This window comes from Olea europaea, unplaced genomic scaffold (assembly GCF_002742605.1).
Source record: "Olea europaea var. sylvestris unplaced genomic scaffold, O_europaea_v1 scaffold1329, whole genome shotgun sequence".
In the NCBI taxonomy this organism is placed as follows: Eukaryota; Viridiplantae; Streptophyta; class Magnoliopsida; order Lamiales; family Oleaceae; genus Olea; species Olea europaea.
The window spans coordinates 153,563-161,032 of record NW_019230771.1 but is presented as its reverse complement, the minus strand read 5'-3'; positions in this window follow the sequence as shown (position 1 = coordinate 161,032).

Here is a 7,470-nt window from a genome sequence, read left to right as displayed (position 1 = left end):
GTCTACCACAGCGTACTTTTTTACACTAGGTGACAATTGTATAACATGGAAGTCACAGCTGCAGCCTTTAGTTACTTTGTCAAGTACTGAGGCAGAATATGTTGCCATAACTGAGGCGGCTAAAGAATGTACTTCGTTAAAAGGAATTTTAAAAGAATTGAACTTCATGCATGATACACCTGTTATGTTTACTGATAGTCAAAGTGCTTTATTGCTTTGTAAAAATCCTGTTTACCATGAAAGAACTAAACATATTGAGGTAAAGTATCATTTTATACGTGAGAAACTGTCTCAAGGTGAAGTTAATCTTGTTAAAATTCACACTGATAGGAATCCCTCTGACATGGGAACAAAAATTCTACCTGCAAGTAAATTTAGATTGTGTTTATCTTTATTACACATTGACACTGGTTAATTTTTCTTGTAGGTGGTGGGCGATGATGATGAACAGTTCTTCCATGTGCAAATTCGCAACCAAGAGAGAGTGTTAGGAGAACCAAGGTGAAGAATGTGAGGATATGGTTCACCTAACCCCACCACCTAATGTTGTGACTTGATGGGAGTGAGGTTGACACAATAAGGTCTTCCCTTCTTTTGGCAGAGGCATGGTCTTTCTTCCTACCCCTTCATTATGTACGCTCTACAATTTTCAAATAAAGGGATGGGCAGCTCACGTTTTTGAGGATTCCCAGCAGAGTGAGGAGCTCTCGGTTTTTCATTGAAAAGGGTGGTGGTTCTTCATTGGTTTTTCCCCTCTCTCTTTGGAAGGCAATTGGCATAACATGGGGCTGTTCCTGAGCCTGGAAAAACACCCATAAATCGAAGAAGAAGCTGCTGAAACGAAGCAGAAAAGCTGGACAGATTTTCGGCCAGAAAGGGTTGTATTTTTCCATTCCCGTTTTTTCTTGTTTTTGCCTTGAATCTTGTTTGTTGATTGTTGTTTTGGTTGTTTGAACTCCTAGGATCCCCAACAGATGTAAAAAGAGCCAGTGTATTTCTCCATTGCTTCTGTGAACTGCATGTTTTATACAGTTTCTTGTGATGAATTGATGATAACTTTTCTATTTATAGGCGATTGCAATGATAGTGAAATGCGTTGAAAGTGATAGAAGAGAATGAAAGGTTTCTTGCTTAAACATATTACAGCTGTAATGATAGTGAAATTCGTTTGTATTGACCGGATAGCAGCCCATATAAACAACATGAGTTACATTTGACAAGGTTTGTCATCAGATAAATGAAATACAAATTATTTTGTTTTTCCATATGAAAAATGAGTTTTCAACCATTTTTGGCAAAAAATGGTCATAGAATAGAACTCCATGAACTCCTGGTTGACAGACATTGTATTATGTTAGAATTTAGGTGTGATTCGAATTCTATTTTGGAGGGATATTTGGAGTTGGTTGATTAAACTGGAGAAGTTTTGAAGAAGTAAAAGATGGCAAGGAGAATTTTTCTCTATTTGACAATTTTTCTCTCCTATTTGATCGACTTAGAGTGTAATCCACGTGGATCCAGATTAGTGGAAAGGGACCCGCAAATAAATAAATCAAAAAATAGAGTCTTATGAGATTCAGAATAACATATTGTAACTCTTTACTTTTGATAAAATGTTCTATGCCTTTACTCGTGGATTCTCCCGTCTTGGTTTTCTAAGTAAATGTTTTGTTCTTGTAATTGTTATTTTCATCTTACCCATTATCTCGTCTTTAATATTTATAAGAATTGGGTTGATTCTAACAAATAGTATCAGAACAAAGATTAGGCAATTTCTGGGGAGAGCTAGTTTGGTTTCGTATTATGACGGTCTAGATCTAGTAAAATGCTAGACCTAAAACAAAAAATTAAAAACCTATCATATTAATCATCTATGAGAAAAGTTTTCCTTTGTGATTAACAACTTGTTTAAGATTCCATGAATAATTAATGGGGACTGGTACATGGTTAACCAAAAATTAGTAGACTTCATTTTTGATAGGCTAGGCCACAAAGCTCATTGATTTATATCCTAGCTCGTATTTGACACGAATTAAAATTAGATTTTTAGTAAATTTTGATGAAAGTTGATGACATATGTAGTTAAAATTAATTGTTAAAATCTAGATTTTAATCCCTATCAAACAAGGGCTTATTATCATCTTCCAAAATTGAATGCAAACCTTATAAAAGCTAATATCAAAATAAAGTAGTAGGTCATAGAAAGATATTAATCAAATAGTCATCATCAAGAAATCAAAACAACTTAATGAATTTGTTTTAACAATTTCACTTGAATCGAACCATTAAATCAATTCAAATATCTAGGCAGAAGTGAAAACGAGGTAGAAGAAATGATCCTGGCCTGAAGATTACTTAATACCGATAGCCAGCAATGAAAGGCGACATGGATGTGAAGATCAAGTCATCAGAGTACGTTAAGGATATTGAAGAATATCATTAAGCTGCTTTAGTTTTCATAAGAAAGACGAGAAGATTCTCCGTTTGACGGCTCCTCAGAAGGGAATGCTTAGGCCATTTCCAGCGGCACCAAATTTTGCACCATTTTGCAACAAATTTTGCATCAAATCTTATACCAAACTAAAATTCATCTCCAACCATTAAAAATTATACCAAATGAACAATGTTTAACCATTTTCTTTCCTTTTTTTATTCTTTATAATATATTTATTTGAAATATTATTTATTTAATTATTTTATAAATACATAAGTTACTAAATAAATAATTACGTTAAATTACGGAAAAATATTAAATTCATTAATAAATTGTGTTTGTTAAATTTTAAATTTTTTTCTTCTTTTAATTAATTATTATTTCTTACATTTAAAATTTATTTTAAATGCAAATAATAATAATTTATTGTATTAAAAAATATGTAGCACTTAATCAATTTATTTGGAAAAAGAAAATGAAGGGTAAAAATGACTTTAGACACTTTGCACCATTTTGGTGCAAAGTTTAATGTTACATTGGAGGTGTTTTGTACCACTTTTTGGTGCATTTTGGTGTTTTGGGGTAAGCATTGAAGATGCCTTACAAATGGATATTTGCATATGCAGATCCAAATTCTCCATGCACTTTTCTCCACCTTTGTGTGTGGTTTTGTGGTAGAGACACAGAACCTACTCAGGTAGCAGCATATGGCTAAGATTTATCGAAAGCCCTCAATTTTTAAAATTTACATGTTTTTGCATTTGTTATTTTTTTCATGAAAAAATATGCTGGTAATTAATAACATTAAAAAATATAATTAAAGATTACTGAAGTTTTTTGTTGATAATATTAAAACCATAAATAGTTTAACAAAATTAGTTTATCAAAGAAAACTTCGTCAATAAATTGGTTAAAAAACATATAAAAATTAAATATTAGATGAAATTATAAGGATGTCAACGACCCGAGCCGAGCTGGCTTGGGTAAAATGTCCAAACTTTTCTCCAGTTCCGATTAAGCTCGATCTGAGCTTTTGGCTCGGGCCTTTTTGAGCTGAGCTCACTTTTTTTCTTTTTTTCTTTTTTTGCCTTATTTTTATTTTTGAACATACGCTTCAAAATTTGTTTTTATTTTTATATAAAGGCCCCCGAACCGAGCCCAAGAGCCACACGAGCTGGCTTGGGCTTTTTCGGGCCAAACCTCGAGCGGCCCAAGCTGACAAGGCTGATTGTCATCCCTAGATGAAAATTAATTTAAAGTGAAATGTTAATAAGGCTCAAACGCCAAAAATACTAAAATGAGGTGCACCTAATTAAGCATGAAAATATTCATAAATTTAGCCATAATTCATTGTTAAAAATTTACTTGGCAACCCATAAGTATCAATCGACCAATCTTTCACGCATCTAACAAGATTCATTATAAAATCAAATTATTTTAAGAATGATTATGTTGAAAACATCTAGAAAAAATATGTGCAAATTCTATAAATATAAAATGACATAACATATAGGACTGGACAAAACTCTCGAACCCAACCGAATCCAACGATTTTTCTTAAGTTAAATACTCGAACGGGTATCCGAATCGAGAACCGACGGGTACGGTTCGGTTCTAGACTAAGAACCAAAGAACAGAATAAGAATCGAATTTTCCTAATTTTTTTATTTTTTTATATTGAATAAATCAAATTATTTTAATTTTTTCTAAATCTAATTTTTTTGCCCAATTATTTGTTTCATTTTTAAATTTTTTTTTTTAGCCCAACATCAAGCATTCAAGCCCATTTTATTCTTTCATTTTTAGCCCAACTCTAAATCTCTAATGTCGAACCCGCTAAATCCAAGTATCCAAACCTATATAAAATATATGTTTTATTTTTCTTATTAAATCTTATTAGTCGAACAATTTTTAGTTCATTTATGTTTGTTAATTATGTTTTTTCAATTTTTTCTGTGGAGTTTCTTCATATGGCAAGTCAAGAAACTGATGATTAATCAAATACCTAGTAAGTATTAGCAAAAATTTAAAAATATTTTATCTCTATGACTTCTAATTCATATTTAGTTGTTTTATGTAGACTTGATTTTGAAGGCTGGAGCAAGGAATTATTGATATGGATTGTCGATATTTTAGTACTAGTATCTACATTTTCGTATATGTATGCATTGGTAAATTAATGTTATTGGACAACTTGTTATTTATATGTTTTTTAATGAGACTTCGTTAATTTGTAAAAGCTATGATTCAACATATTATTAGTTGTATTTATGTAATGTTGTAAATGTTAAAAAATGTAATTATGGTACGGAATCGAACCGAATCAAATTGAATGGAACCGAACCTGAATGATTCCATAATTAAATTTGGACCCGACGGTTCCAATTATTAATTATCCGAAAATTTCGGATCCGGTTCGGTTCTTAAGAGAACCGAATCGGACCATGTTCAACCCTAATAACATACACGACATTATTAAATTTAGAGCGATTGGTCGCAATATCTCATAGCTCAAGGAATTTCTTTAGAATTTTTATATCACGTGAAATTTGCATATTTGGACCTAACGATTTATCCCAAAAGATTTACATGAAAATCGACCAGGGACCTTAAAATATTTCATAATATAATTATATAAATATCTAGAAAAACAATAATTTATAACTGCACTATATATTCTTATTCAATTTACACCAAAATAATTTGAAAATGTGACTTGTAAAATAATATTAAAATGAAATCCCTTTGCAGTGTGCGTGTATGAAAATGTGCACGAATATCAGCTTGAGTTATTAAAATAAAAATACTCTCACCTCTCTCTCTTGAAGAGACAAAAGGGGACAAATATTGAGTCTGCTGGTTGACAAATATATATATATATATATATATATATAACGCATTTTAGGGTTGATAAGTTTAATTAAATTAGTTATTATCATGGGTTAATGAGGTTTAATTTATTTAATTTCAATACACCTTTTTCATTTCCATTTTTTTATTAATAAAATATTGGAGAAAAATACTTTTCTATCTATCAAAATAAATCGGACATAATTAGTTCAAAATTACTTTTCTTTAGCCTAATTTATGTTATTTAATACGAGCTATAAAATGAGTATATATTAGAATATATTTTATCAACTTCTATAATACTTAAATATTCAACCCGAATAAAATTTATGATAAATTCTAAAAATACAAATAAGAAATAGAGATTTTGTACTATTAAGTTGGTTAAGCCCATCATTTTAACTTTTAGACTTTAATGTGATCGACAAGGCTAAACATGGACTATTTCACTTGCTAAATTGTCGATATTAAATTAATTAATTTTAGGCCCTATGAAAATATTAAGTAAAAATTCAGGATATTATAATTAATATCTTGAAAATTTTTATTATTTGTATGACTACTTAGACTATTTGATTAATAATAATTTTTATTATTTTGCAAGACTAATTCTGTCTACTGATAGTATGATTACTGATATTTTGATTGAAATCAATATATACTGGTAATGCAAACAGGACTATCAACAGTGATGTAACATGACTCACATCTATTTTTGATACATAATACAACTTCGATGAGCGAATAGCGAAGGCAATGTCATCAGTCATGCTATCGATAATTATCGACAATGCTTCAATCACTAAAGGAAAGCCATCGATGTCACGCATAAAATTTAGTTTTTTTTTTTTACTTTTTTATAAGACGATATAAAATATCTTTTAAACATTTCTTTATAAAATTACTAATTTATAAGTTATTTTTAACTTTTATACTTTTATTTTGTTCTCAATATAATTTTTCATCGAATATTTAATTTTTATATGTTTTTTTTACTTATTTATTGATGAAAATTTCTTTGATAAATTAATTTTGTTAAACTATTTATGCTTTTAATATTACCAACAAAAAATATAGTAATCTTTAATTATATTTTGTGATGTTATTAATTACCAAAATATTTTTTTCATGGAAAAGAAAACAAATGCAAAAACATGTAAATTTTAAAAATTGAGGGCTTTCGATAAATCTTAGCCATATGCTCCCGCCTAACTTATCTAATACCGGAGTAGAGTTTATGTCTCTCACCACAATAGCACACACTAAGGTGGAGAAAGGTGCATGGAGAATTTGGAAGCGAGCCTCCATTTGTAAGCATTCTCGTCTGAGGAGCCGTCCAATGGAGAATCTTCGCATCGTTCTTACGAAAACTGAAGCAGTTTAATGATCTTCTTCAACATCCTGAAAGCACTTCGTTGATGACTTGATCCACACATCCATTTTGCCATTCATTGTTGGCTATCAGTATCAAGTAATCTTCATGCCAGAATCATTTCTTCTACCTCATTATTGTTGAATAATGAAGAATGAACCACCAACTTGATTAAACACCGCCACAAGAAGCAGAGGCAGACGCAGAAATTTTTAGTTAGAGGGACACAGTTAAATTCTATACGAATTGAATACTTTGTTGTTAATTTTTGAATGATTTATACTTTACCAGAGAAAATGCAAATTTACATTTAAGAAACATTTATTCATTAATATTTTGCTCATCATTTTCATCCATTTGATTTCAAACAGTCATTTTATTATTATTTTGCTCATCACAAGAAAATTCATATTTACATTTAGCCCCCGTTTGGCCCCCATTTTCTGAAAATGAAAAGGGGGGAATAGTATTTTTTTTGAAAAATGAGTGGTTGAAAAAGAAAAAAAAATTCGATTTACGTATAATATTGTTTTGTGGAATATTGTGTGGTTGAAAATAGAAAAGAGAAAAATGTAATGTAATGTAATGTAATTGAATTTAATGGGGGCCAAACGAGGATTTTAAAAAATTTATAGTCTATTTAATACAATCATGGAAAAATTTCATAAGTAAGAAATTAAGTATGACATATTTCAATAAGAAAACAGGTTTCAAATTTCAAAAATAATATTTTTATTAAAATTTATTTATGATTTAATTAATTAATTAATTATATTTAGGTCACATATCTATACAATTTGATCACAAATTAACA